The following is a 15,135-nucleotide window of genomic DNA, read 5'->3' on the forward strand; positions in this document are numbered from 1 at the left end:
TCATGAATGTAAATGCAAATACACAGAAATACATATAAATATACTGAAAAATAAGTAAATTTTCTACTCATATTATTTGGTTTTAATTTATCTGGTGTTATATATTGCTTTTCTCCTCCTTAAGTAGCTTTTAACAATAAATTTTGCAACTTTACGAAGATAATTGTTTACGAGATGTACCAGTTTATCACAATCACTCAGTACGGTAAAGTTATTGTTGTTAAGTTGGTCACTGAACATATCAGTTCGTATATCCCTGTAGAATGTACAGTTAATAAGAAAATGACATTCGTCTTTAATGGAACGTGATTGACAGAATGAACAAAGTCTATCCTCCGGGCGTTCACCAATGTACCGTCCAGTTCGATTCTAATAAGTAGGTCTCAGATAAATGCAATAACACATGTACAAAAAACAGCAATAAAATGAAGAGAAAATCATTAGTTACCTGAAGTACACTAAATTTATATGTGGGTGCTCGAAAAGTATCCGAATTAGTCTCATAACTTATTTATTTATATGGTTATTAGAATAAAAATTTCAAAAGTGATATTTTGATATATTTTGTACATAATACGAAAGAAAACATGATACAAATTGCACTAATGCAAAATCCACGTCGGGTGACGTTGAGCGGGGCAAATTCGGCAAATCGTGAAACATGTCAAGTGTTTATTTGCCTTTAAAGAGTATATAAAGACATATTCTCGACGTCAAAAACTGCCAAAATACACGTGCATCTTTCGCGCCCTTTTGTCATTTCCTGCGTAACGGCATGGGATGAAATCTGACGTCATTTCCGTAAACAACGGAAGTAGAGAACATGCGTCTTGCTGAAGCCGTCAGCATGGCACTTGGACATGATATTCCATAAAGTTTTGTGTATTAATTGGAAAAACAAAATCAGAGATGCTCTCCATGATCATGGACACTTACGGCAAAAATTCAATGAAGAAAACTAGCATATACGAGTGGTTCAACGTCTTCAAGAACGATCCTTTGCACGATGTTGCCGACCGCCCAAGATCTGGACGCCCATGCACGACGATTGATGATGTTGATGACTTACCCACCGTTGTCCGGGAAAAACTCCGTCAAATTCCAAAGGAGTATTTCAGGTCATTATGTGACAAGTGGATTTGTAAGTGGGAGAAATTTGTATCATGCAAAGGCGAATATTTCTAAAAGATGTAAAGTTTAGAGGTGTCAGACAGGCTGTTCAGATGCCATATTCCCGTCATGAGTAGTTTGGCCCTTCAAACGTTACCCAACGTTACCATAGTGATTGTGGATTTTGCAAGAGTGCAATTTGTATCATTTTGTCATTTTGATTATGTACAAAATATATCAAAGTGTCACTTTTAGAATTATCATTCTAATAACCAAATAAATAAATAAGTTATGCAACTTTTCCGGATACTTTTCGAACACCCCTCGTATGTTATTAAAATGCATGTAGTCCGACAAAAAGTACCAACCTTTATACTCCAGAAAGTAACTATTACTATATCAAATGAAATTTTATAACAATGAATAAAGGAAGGGAATTTATTCATATTAAGCTTTGAATATCACATATAACAAAAATTGGATTGGAGCATGTCATGTTAGATTTATTTTATTTTTAAGTGCATATGTAAACATCAGAGCTGGTTGACGATAGTAGTTTCGTCAGGAGAAAATTAAATTGATAAATAAAACTACGCAACCCTCTTATTAAAATGATCGCTGCGAGCAGGGTTCGAACCTGCGCGGGCAATACCCATTGGATTTCGAGTCAAACGCCTTAACCACTCGGCATTCACAGGAGTACATTTAATCAAATAACTGAATATAACTTTACCATTAGAAGATAAAAGTATCTGGTGACTTCATAATTTCAATATTTCATAAATAGCTTTTATGCCCTTATAATATAGTAATGATTGTTATTGAATGGGTAAATCACTTATGGTAGGTATATTTATATAACTATTTTAACTAAATATTATTCTCTGAATAACTTCTACTAATGGTAAGATTGAAAAAAAAATGTGCGCGCACGCAAAGCACACTTTCGACCCAAATGGTACACCAAGGCAAAAATATTGCCGATTTGCTGTAAATAAAACTTGAAACTTGAAACTTGCTATAGGTACATGTAGGGTTCAAATCTTGTGGACGTCACGTTTGTTAACAACATTCTGTATAGGTCAAGTAAAAAAAAAACCCTAAAATTCTTTATTTGCTGAAACTTATAACCCAAAGAAGATGATGTGACACATCAGCTAGCGTTTAAATTCACACATTAAAAACATTGACTGAAAAATATGACCCCGACGTGATTCGAACACGCAACCTTCTGATCTGGAGTCAGACGCGCTACCGTTGCGCCACGGAGTCACTTGCCAATGTTGAGTTTTAAAATCAAGACCTATATCAAATAATGAAACGCGTAAGGCCAGCACTTTAGCGCGTTCCATATGCACAGACATTATCGATAAAACGTCCCTCGATGCTATTGTAAAGATATAACTATTCCGTTTTGCGCCTTTGTGCCCACATTCATGTTTTCAGATATAGTGATTGGTGCCTTCAGTTTCGCCGCACTTCGACAATATATTCCTGAATAGATCTTGGTCGCGTGTGTATGAATTGAAATATCCGGTCCTTCAGCTCTTGTAAAATGAAGCCGACAAGTACACTAGCATGGATCCTAACACAGTCAATTGTCACACATTGTCGGTAGCATTTCTCTGTCTATAAAATGCCTCTGTAACCACAACCTGCATACACAGAAAAATGAATAGTAAATAATTCAACTTCAACTTGAATTTGTAGATAAATAAATCTCAAGCTGTCAGATATTTCGCAGACATATTTTATCTTCTCTAGATTAATCTTTTCACGATCAAAGATTATAATAATATGTTCATTATTCTATTTGCAAATACAATTTTATAGTATTACCAATACTCTTTTTAGAACTGCATACTTAGTGTAATAAATTTTATAAAACGTAACTTACGTCACATGCTTTTTATTATAGACATGGTCAAATATATTTACTAGCAAACTGTGACCACATTCTCTTATTGCGAAACCAATTATTTTTTTCATTGAAGCCTCAAACTGGAAAAAGGCAACATATTTATTTGACAGGTCAAATGTCATATTTGCAGTCATATTCACACTAATGTTGTCAGTTGACCACACATAGACAGTGACAATAATGGACAGAAAGAATTTAGATAACAAATGCACAAATGTCGTCTTGTCACTAACCAAGAGAATTAATGCTTTATAGGCATCATAATAATGCCTGAGTAATTCCGTTACAGTGAAATTTGATATATTTCCAGTGATCGGGTATAATGCACTGTTTTTAGCAATGATTTACTGGAAAACATATATCACTAAACATATGTAATAACCATTTAACTTGCCAGCAAACCAAATAACAATACCAACCGATATCTAATTGGAATCTGGCGTCTCAGTCCGTCGGCAGTTTTCGAGATGACCGTAGATAGTACTTCAGAGATTCCGACAATACCATATTTTGTAATTACAGAATATGTGTCCACATTAAATATATTTCAAGGCAATAAATGCCTATGATATCATCTAAATGATATTACATGTTGTTTTATCATCATGCTTTCTACATTACGATATATAATGACAGAATTTGTGCAAAATCTTCCATTTGCAGATACTTTTATGATAAGTTAAGTTGTTACTCATGTGTGAATGTTAGTGGTTTTGTAATACGTATATCTCAAAATTCTTTTTTAATTCCATGCTTCTAACAGAAAAAGGTCATCAAAAATAAATCATATAAATAAATCATAAATATTGATAATAATGTATTTCGATAGCAAAGTTACACTTGAAATAAGCTGTATTCTGCCAGCTTAATACCAAAATATTTTTTCATAGTTACCACCATTACATGTTATATAAAAATGTGCTTTGTATGATGCCGTCAGATCACAGTTACTTGATAGAGCTGTTGGAATAGAGCCAAATTTCCACAATATGTCAGGGTTAGATCATGTGACAACTTTTATTTTCATGTTCCCAGTTGATTAGAAGTTGTGCCAAACCCTGTAGTAATATTCTTAAAAGGCGTAATTCTTTTATCTGTAAATAACTATGGTTTAAAATCTAAATTAGCTAAAAATATTTATCTATTCCTGTCATTAAAAAGCCAAGATAAATGCTAGCTTCTCGGTTTTTATACGTGTTGTGTTTATTAACATAACTCATCTATAACTATGTGTTATGTGTAAATTGGTATTGCAATATTTCGTAATAGTCTTTTATTGTTCAAATTTGAATGGTCATTTACTCATTTTATTTATATATTGAAATGTAATTTTATACCTGTGATATTGTACATAAATGAGACGTAAATAAAGATTAATATATATATGATTGTGAGTTAAATGCTTTGATATATAGTTTCCCTGCGTTATTGAGCATGTAGCATATTTTAACAAAGATTTTGCGAGTAGTTAAAGGTAGCTACACTCCGTTTTATGGTCAAAGTGAAGCAAGTCACAGGGCCTCTGATTGGTTGAAAATGTACAGGGAATTCCGCAGTGTATATTTCGGTGTAAAGTGGTCTCCCATTGGTCTACTATGTGTTGAATGTGTTTGAAAACTATCTAATTTTTTATCAATGATTTCTTGCTAAAATCATTTGGAATGATGCATTTTGCATGATAGATAAGTATGTTTTACCGGTAGAGCATTTTCATGAGAAATAAAAATAAATCACTGCGGACTAGGACAACCGAGTTAAAGAGAAAAAAGTGCCAAAAAGTGATGGTCAATAGGTATATTTCTTGTAGTTTTGTGATAGGCCTATCTAAGTTCTTCCATCCTGGGTAGGTGGTATCAAACGTTTAAATGTTAGGAAAGGCCCATAACACAAAACATTACAATATGGGCCTATGGAAAATAAATTGTTTCACTGTGACCTAAAAACTGATAGTGATATAGCATAGGTAGTTAGGCGGACTATAGACGTGTTCGGATACTTGTATTTCTTCAACAGTCGCCGATCTCAAGTTCTGTCTGTTTTATTCATAAACAGTCAGTATCCAGAACGAATGGAAATGAATGCACATTTTTACATTTTTTTGTGCAAAATGGCACGTATAGAATTTTATCAATTCTATTACATATTGAAAGGTGAATGAGGTATACTTGTAAGCATAACTAAAGAGTTAACATAGCTGAAATCTAATGGTTGATGATGTGAATCAAATCAGATTTCGCCTACGTAGGCCACAGTAACTAAACACTATTTCATTCATTCGTAGCTAAAACCTTCACGTGTGCTTTATTAGTTTGCTTGTTTGCATTCTAAACCAACAAATTATTAGCTGGCTCATAATTTGATCCTTATTACTACCTTCTTGCTCATCCATGACGTTTGTGAGCGTTGTTTTCATTTTATATACAGGAGTTAGAATTAATGATTCTATCGGTAAAGTGGAAGGTATTTGGGTCTATCTTCTCCAACTGAGCTTGACATCCATTGAGATGTTAAAACCGATATCAGCACAGGCTTTTTCCTAGTTATATGATCGAATACTAGAATATAAAATACTTGGCTAAAATAATTTGCAAAGTTTCTTGTCTATTTTCAGATATTTTTGATAAAAATAAATATTCGACTTTCGTCTGATACTATACATACGCTTTATTGTTTTAATCAAGTTTAGATTTAATTCAGTACAGTAATGCTACTGTTAAATATAGCAAAGCATACACTATTTGTTATTAGTATGAAACTAGTCCGTGTTGAATTTATATTTGTACAAGTATATAGAGTTATAACAATAGTTATTTTTAAATGATGAGGTGTCATGCAATTTTGAGCAGAAATGGTTTCCATGAGCAGTGAGCTTGATTAATATTTACTTTTCTTTGAACTTCATAAACATTATGTAATTGCAATTGGACTGGTTCATGTCTTACTCAACTAATGTAATTTATCACCTAGGGCAGATATTGAGACAGACAGGTATAATAGACAAGAACTAAATTACCTATGTGCTATTGAGAAGTATTAGAACATAATTAAGTAATATTATAACACGACTCCTGATATAAAACACCCGTCAATAGTTCATGCTATATGACAGGTCTTTATTGAACACACGTTTACTGGGCTGATAAGTAAAAAAACAAAAACAAGAAATGTCTGACGACAGCACGCTACACTATTTGAAGCCCTTCCACCTAATATATACTAGCTTGTATATTGAAAAGGGGCTCTTTTTTGCTATAATGTAAGCCGGAGTAATGACACTTAATAATAGTAATGTCATCCCATAATGCCAAATATGTTTGGAGAATCTGAAAACATTTGGTCAAGTAATTCCTGAAAACATGTTTATATACAAAACTGTCAACAAACTTTCTACGTAAAAAGGTCATAACTTAAATAAAATAAAAGCTAGACGTTTGTAACTTGCCCCGTGATGTTATCTCATAATACCAAATACATGTGTGGAGTTTAAAAGCAGTTGGCCCAGTTGTTTCTGAGAAAAGTGCTAACTTGCAAAACTTTAACCTGAAATTTAAAATAATAATTGACATGATTTTGACAAAATCAATTCCAACTTAAAAAGGAAATAAGTTTAATGAAATAAAAGTAAATGTTATGTATGTTGTCCTGGGAGGTCATCTCTGGTAGTAGTATAGGGGTCTCTGGCCCCCCCCCCCCCCCCCACGACTGCGCATGCGTGAGAATGACGTCATGGGCGGCGGCAATTTTGAATTTTATATTTAGAATGACATCATCTTCCTATGTTAAGAATGACCTCACTCTGCTATTTATATCTCCCAGAAGTATATAGAGCTGACTTATATACCTATACATTGAGGGTCAGGTTCTCAGCCCTAGACGGGGAGATGAAAACGAAAAACTGTATATTAAAAATGTTTAATTAATAATCACATATATTTATCTATAACGTAATATACATTGTATGGTAAACAAAGAACTTATTAATGATAATTTAAAGCAAAATATTTATTCCATTTAAACTAAAACATAAAACGTTCTTTAAAATAAGTGCATTATAACAGAAAATAAAGTATTACATTTTTGTCAACGATGTTTGCTCCTTGGCGTCCACTGACAAAATGACTCAAATCATAAGCGTGTTATTCCTAAATGCGCATGCTCGGACCTATTTTTCATAATGACTTCATAAGCTATATTTAGATAAGGTCTTGAGTGCATCAAACGTGATCATGGTCAGAATGTCTAGCGTGTGTTGATTTAAGGCCGGATAGACGGACAATAAAAAGTAAACATGTCAAAGTTAATCCCTTTAAAGTCGCCACAACGTCTGGCGTGTATTTATTTAAGAACGGATGCGTGAACAATAGCCTATTCAACTATCAAAGTTAATTCCTTTAAAGTCGCCGTGATGTCTGGCGTTATTTATTTAAGAGCGGATGCGTGAACAATAGCCTATTCAACTGTCAAAGTTAATTCCTTTAAAGTCGCCGTGATGTCTGGCGTTATTTATTTAAGAGCGGATGCGTTAACAATGGCCTATTCATACGACAAAATTAATCCTCGAATAAAAGGCATTGTGTGACGGAGTCACGGGACAAGTTCCAACTTGCCAAAAAGTTCAACCAATCAGAATGTGAGATAAATTGACAAATCAGATGAAGACTGAAACACACTTTATTTTATAATACTACCACAGAACTGTACTCTTCAAAATTATCACAATAATTGGGTCCTATGTCCCTAGCACACAAATTGTGGCGAGCACCGTCTAATAACTCCATTTCATTGTCACGGATATCCATTATAGCCATCAGATAAGTGGTGCATTCCTGCCACTTAATACCATGATCCTCCTGCTCAATATTACACGTAAAAAAATGAGCTAATTCGTGTAACAAAGTTCCCAGAAAATGTAGGTCTGACCTATGATGTGCCAGGTACAAATGTATTTCTGAGCGATTAGCGCTGAATACAATGGTATAACCATATGTCTTTTGTTGAGGTGTGTCTCTCCTCCAACAAAACTAATAACAGTGACATCACCTTAAATGAAACATACATGTACAATTTAGAAGACCCAATATATATATTTTAACTATGTACATTATTTACAAACTGACAATTTTCAAAACAATTACATAAAATAAAAATATATACAATTATTACACACACACACACGCACGCACGCACGCACACAAAAGCACATGCGCACACGCGAACGCACACCAACAAGCACACGCGCGCACGCACACACACACACCCACGCACACGCACGCACAAGTTCACACACATACGCACACACACACACATACATGCACGCACGCACACACGTACGCACCATTAAACAATATGTGTAACATCATCAAAATATTCAAAATTATAAAAATAATTCGGGCCTATTGCCCTAGTACACAGATAGTGTCTGCAGCTATCCAATAAAGGAATGTCCTTTATATAAACATTTACTAATTGCATCTGTGCCACATATGTTTTACACCATTCATCTGTGTGGCCACCATTCACATATGTTTTTACAAATACATGAGCAAGCTCGTGAACTAGTGTACCCAGAAAGCGTACGTCCGATTTGTGGTGTTTTAAAAACAAGTTAATTTCCATCCGTCTTGAACTGGTGCATTTTGTGAATCCCAGAATCACTGCTCCTTTTCTGTCCATGTGACTATTCCCTTCTTTTATGAAGATTCTCATGGAAGAAAAGCACGCACTTCTACACTCTAGGATTGATAGTAACAGGGACATTACTTTAAAATTAATAAAATATTTTATTTTATTCACGGAATGCTTAAGTCATCCATCAACCAATGTAAAAAGAGAGGTGCAAATGATAAGATTTATCAACCGTAGTGTAACTCTAATGATAACAAATTATTTAATATTAATGTGACTGTACAGTAAAAGTTAACGTTACCTTTTTGGTAATATCTGCTGCATGATATAAAGGAACCGTAGATGTATGTATCTGCTGTAATCCTTCGTCTGTATCAGACATTCCAGTTTTTGTTATCTCATCAACAGGTATCGCAATAATATCTTCCTATGTAACTTTACATTTGTCATATTTAGTTATTACAACAACATCATAGTCTCCAAAATTGAACATGCCAGTTCCACTACGGTGTAGATACTCCAACACATCACACAATATTGCATATATAATTTGGAACATGTTTCCAGAATTTTGAATTAACAGAGTATACACTTCAATATAATCGTACAAGTCTATGCATGAATTCAACCTTTTAGGGTCCTGTACCATTTATAAGTCAATATTTTTTGACTTGAGATCAGCTTAAGATAATGTATGAAAGAGAACTGGCCAATGTTGACACTAATACTTTGAAAACTGTAAAAGCGGACTAAATTTCGGTCAATTTTATGACTTTTAGGAGAAACTTATAGAAACGAGTATTTTGTGTTATAAAACTTTTATAGTCCTTTAGGATGCTGGTTTAAGTACAGATAGGTTCTAGAAAGCCTATTTCGACCATTCTAGGAAATCGTTAAGAGATTCAATGAACAGAAATACAGTTAACACTGAACAATTAGTTTTCCCCATTTCGTGACACACTTTCTATTCATCAATTCTGAGATGTTAATTTCATGTGATAGAATTCATAAAAATCTTTCATTTACATCCCCCATTCTCGATTCGATTTTCAACCGTTAACGAGTTATGACGTAACAGCGATTTTTAAACCTTTTGCCTTAAACTTTGCAATAAACTCTTGAAACAAATAGCATTGGAAAGATCTCGTCGCATAGGTTCAGAAAATGTATACATATTTACCTCTATCTAGATCCGTTCTCAAGATATTGGCGTTTAAAGATTGAAGTGACGTCAATGCAAACGTTTTTGAGCGGTAAATTCAAATTTCGCAACCAAAATTTTCAAAATGTAATTTCTCCTCTATTTGTGGACCGATTTTAATGATCTTGGTGTCAGACCAAAAGGCTTGACGAGACCTAAGTGTTGGTAGCATACAACCGGAAATAAAATCACTCATGCGTAAAAAATTGCTTTTCTCCTTTATTACTCAGCCGACTATACCCGTGTTTGGTATCCTACGAAAGATTTTGACTAGTACTATTCCACTGTTTGCACTAAAAGAATATGGGGTCACTCACGCGTAAAATGCGTCAAAGTAAGCTTACCTGATCCTTACACTTTGAGATCAAAAATGACAATGAACGAATTCACAGGGTAAAGTAAAATAAATGGAGTCTGAGCAGTGTTCTGATTAGTCAGTAAAGGTTATAGCAATGCTCTGATTGGCTAGCGATATGACGCATTCTGATTGTTTAATTCTCAAAGAAAGGCTAGCTTACATGTTAAAACTTGTCATACCAACAACTCCTCCTCAACACCTCCTCCTCCTCACCCTCATCCTCCTCCTCCACCTCCTCCTCCTCCACTCCTCCTCCTCCTCCTCCTCAACTCCTCTTCCTCCTCCTCCTCCACTCCTCCTCCTCCTCCTCCTCCTCAACTCCTCCTCCTTCCCTCCTCCTCCTCCTCCTCCTCCACACCTCCTCCTGCTCCTCCCCTCCTCCACTTTTCCTCCTCCTCCTGCTCCTCCTCCTCTTCCTTCTCCTTGGCCCCAAGAAAGCGTAAGAATTGCAAACAGAATAAAGCAGCGTCTTTTTGATAAAAGATACTTACATCGGTTTCACAGATGCATCAGTGTCCTGTGTGCCATCAGTCTTTCTCTCGGTGTGACAGGAAAGGCCGTACCGGCGACAGTAACCATCAGAACAAATCAACACCCTTTACAATATTTACAAATTTATTTACAAAAGATGATTATTAACAATGAATAGATATGAAAAGAAAAAAAAAACTGATTATAAGAAAGAAAAAAAAAAGAAAGTTCAGTATCTCTAGATACAAAAGTTCTTAAATTCCATTCTAATCTGACGTGACACAGTTCTTTAATTCAATTGTGAACTTTAAGTAGCACAAACAAAACAGATTTCTAAATTCAGTCCCTTTAAACCGTGAATACGTTGATTCCGTGTTGGCTCCCTATGGTGGTAGGTGATTGCATCCCTGAGCTGACTTCAGAGGATAACAAAAATCATCGTCTTTGCGGTTTACGGCACAACCATGGGACGAAAGCTCTGCGCTGGGAATATCACATCCAGGCGAGTGAAGACAAGTAAACCTCGGGCATTGTACTTCCGGGTTATGGCATCACCAGGTAAAATCGTCTGGCGGAAAAAGCTTAAAATATATAACATATGGTAAGCACCATAGCAAAACAAATAAGTCAGGGCATAAAACTGCTCCTTTGGGTACACCATACCTCCGTAGGCTCCCATAAATAATACGTGCTACTTATACAAAATATATGTGCTACTAAGTTCAAACGTCACATGATTAAAATACGTCACTTATTACTTCCATTATTACCAAAATTAATTACTTACTTAAAAGACTAAAGTTAAAGTATGAAAAAGATATGAAAAGTATATGATGAAACATTATAGATACGGACACGATAAACTGCAGCTATTATTTACAACTACAAATTAACAAAATTCAATGTAAATCAAACGTTATATGATAGTTGGCATCCATATAATATCTAATGCCATACAACAAAACGGACATTGTATGTGTATGCAATAGACTGTCACACAATTTCATATTACAATAATATATTACATACATGGTACTAGACTTGCCATATAGAGTTATACATAACAATACAGTGCAGTGATGGCGTTCCATAACAACGAAATGTTTGACATAAGTTTGTGAAACAGTGCTTTACAATTATCATGTTACAAATTTCAGTATAAATCTAACATCTTATATAAATGAAACATTTTAGATTCCTCTTTCGAAATAATTTACAAAAGTCTGAAAAATTTAATAAATCATCCTGACATACCGAAACTAGCTAAAATCATATGCCGAAAAGTAAATGTTACAGAATTCTGTAGAATGAACAAAAATTTACCAAATAAAAATCGTTATGCAAAAATCATACAAAAATCTAACAAATAAATTTCTTACCTCGATCGAGCATAAATTTCTAGCAAGAAAATAATTCAGACATAGATTCGTCTATAAAGTCGTAAGGTGGTGTGCGCAAGGCATATCTAGTCCAGTCTATTTAAAGGATAATGTCCCGCCAAATACTAAATTTCATAGGATTCACGGGTAAGCCGTGGACTCCGACTATTGTCATTTTCACGGGATTCACGATATAGCCGGGGAATCTAACTACTTTGGCGCGAATTTAAATTGACAATTTGAGGCCCATTATAGTGGTTTTGGGGATAAAAACATAAATTACTGAAGTTTATAAAATATCAACTTTCTTATTACTGAACAGAATTTAATGAAATTTACATGGAAATTTAAGTTATGAAATACAGAAAAACATGAGAGGTATTTCATGCGTGAAATCTGACATTTACCTCAATAACTCAAAAATTTACAAAAAGATGATGCAATACCTGCATTTACAATACATATAAAATAAGGCCCGTATGTCAATTTGTGACACTCGGATTGACAACATGCGGAGACATCAACGTTATGTCCACGGAAAAGACGAAGCCACTGACAGTTTTTCACCGCCATTACAAACATGGGACATCTCAAGAGAGACGACGTTTCAACATCCATTTTCTATGGTCGTTTCAGGACCAAGTGGTAGTGGAAAAACTGAATGGACAAGAAAACTGCTATCATCAAATCTTGTAAGACCTCAGCCTCAGCGTATCATATGGTGTTTTGGACAATGGCAACCCTTGTATGATGAACTTCAGCGTGAAATCCCCGGTGTCGAATTTGTACAAGGTATTCCAGACTACTTGAATGATTCCCAATATATAAATGTTAGTCAAAGGAACCTGTTGGTCTTTGACGACTTGATGACTGAAGCTAAATGCGATCAAAGAATTGCTGATCTCTTTACCAAGGGCAGTCACCACAGGAAAAAAAACCCAAAATTTGTTTCCTCAAGGTAAAGCCTGCAGAGATATCGCTCTGAATACGCAGTATCTGGTACTATTTAATAATCCTATTGATAGACAGCAAGTGGCTACACTGGCAAGAAGAATATATCCTTCGTCTAGTAACATCTTTATGAAACGGTTTGAACGAGCGACATAAAGACCTCACGGTTATTTAGTAATAGACTTAAAATCCAGCACCCAAGAACAACACCGTTTACGTGAAAACATTTTTGAGGCAACCACTCCAGAAAAGAGAAAACGAACAGATGATGAATATAAACAAGAAGACTATTTCAATTGTGAAGAATACTTATCTGATAAAAATGATGACAAGGTTGAAGATGAGGAGGAAGATTCTGATGACCATGATGATGATAATAGTGATGATGAAACAGAAAATAGAAATAATGATACTTTTGTAAAGAAACGATATTTGATCAAGGGACCTCCAGGTAAACGTAGAAAAGTTGATATTATAGAAGAGCGATCACGCCGTGAGATATGGGATAAGCGTTTTCAGGATCCTCTCAGACAATCTATTAAAGAACAATTTAAAGCTAAAGTTAACAACTATACAGAACAAGAGCTCACTTTTAAAGAAGCGTACCGTCGCACTGCTAATGATGATTTGCCTCAATTAAGAAAGAGACTGAGACAAAATTATGCCCGAATTCTAATTCACTTTTATGAGCTACAAAACGACCCTACTCAGCAGCAGATTCTACAGTCGGCTAAAAAACTAAGAAGTCAGCAGGGCATGACTGTCAAAGAATCTATTCGGCAAGCCATTGCCTTTAGAAAAGACCTATTTGATGACTTGTGGCCCGATCATAAAAGCAAAGAAGAATATTCAATAGATGATAATAAAGAAAGTGATGACGATCAAGAATCGGATGATGATGAACGAACGTTTAAGAAGGATTGGCGTGCTTTAACTTTTCGAAATGCCAAAATGGGTTCCATAGAGGTATACGATTATAAACAAGAAAAATGGATACCGGATAAACCGGACCCGGAAAAATGGATACAACACTTCAAAGACTTGAGGGACGGATATGTGTATCCTGATCATATGGGCCGTTACATCGTGGGTAGCGGTGCTCATCTTAGAAAAATGGCTGAACTAAAAGAGAAACAAGAAAGGGAAGCACAAGAACAAAAAGGGGAAGATCTTCCCGTAGTAAAACTTATGACACCCGTAGCCCAAGCGGTTGATATTGCTAGGTCGGAAATAAGACGGGCAAGAAAGCATAGTGATCTAAAGCGACATAGGGATACATTGGACACACCTATGAGTCGTGATTTAGACAGCCCACGACGTAAGAAATATCGCCAAAATATGGCCCAAGATACTCTGGATTGGAACACCTATACATTTTAAAATGAATAACTATGAACTCGAGGAAATGTTAAAAAAGTACCCTGTGACAATATGTGCTGCGGATCAACTTCAGATACGTAGAGGACAATACGTCATCTCAAATACAGACACGAGCCAGGGATCAGGAAAACATTGGGTGGCCTTTTATTTTCCAAATAGGGGACACGACGAGTTTTTCGATTCACTAGGTAATAGACCAGAGCACTACAAAGTTCATTTTGAGCAAGTGTTAAAGAAGCGTTACTGGATGAACTTCAGTCAAATACAGGATACATATTCAAACATATGCGGGCTGTATTGTGTATATTACATTATTAACCGATGTTCTGGACGAAAAATGAAGGACATTGCAAAACCGTTTGATGTGTATTGCAAGAAGTTGAATGATGACTTTATTTTGTCTTATTTTAGTTGATACATGTAACCTGTAATTAGTTTTTTTTTTTGTTGGGTTTAACGTCGCACCGACACATTTTTGGTCATATGGCGACTGTCCAGCTTTGATGATGGAGGAAGACCCCAGGTGCCCCTCCGTGCATTATTTCATCACGAGCGGGCACCTGGGTAGAACCACCGACCTTCCGTAAGCCAGCTGGATGGCTTCCTCACATGAAGAATTCAACGCCCCGAGTGAGGCTCGAACCCACATCGATGAGGGGCAAGTGATTTGAAGTCAGCGACCTTAACCACTCGGCCACGGAGGCCCCCCTGTAATTAGTGATACAAGCTTTGGCAATAA

At 35.4% G+C, this 15,135-nt stretch overlaps 1 non-coding gene across 1 annotated transcript; it reads right to left on the minus strand.

Annotated features, from left to right (window-relative positions):
• Window positions 1-2,310: 2,310 nt before the first annotated feature.
• Window positions 2,311-2,382, minus strand: Trnaw-cca (transfer RNA tryptophan (anticodon CCA)). The gene has a single exon. It is a non-coding gene; the product is annotated as a tRNA-Trp (tRNA).
• Between the last annotated feature and the right edge of the window lie 12,753 nt (window positions 2,383-15,135).

This window comes from Mercenaria mercenaria, chromosome 3, assembly GCF_021730395.1.
Source record: "Mercenaria mercenaria strain notata chromosome 3, MADL_Memer_1, whole genome shotgun sequence".
Classification (NCBI taxonomy): domain Eukaryota; kingdom Metazoa; phylum Mollusca; class Bivalvia; order Venerida; family Veneridae; genus Mercenaria; species Mercenaria mercenaria.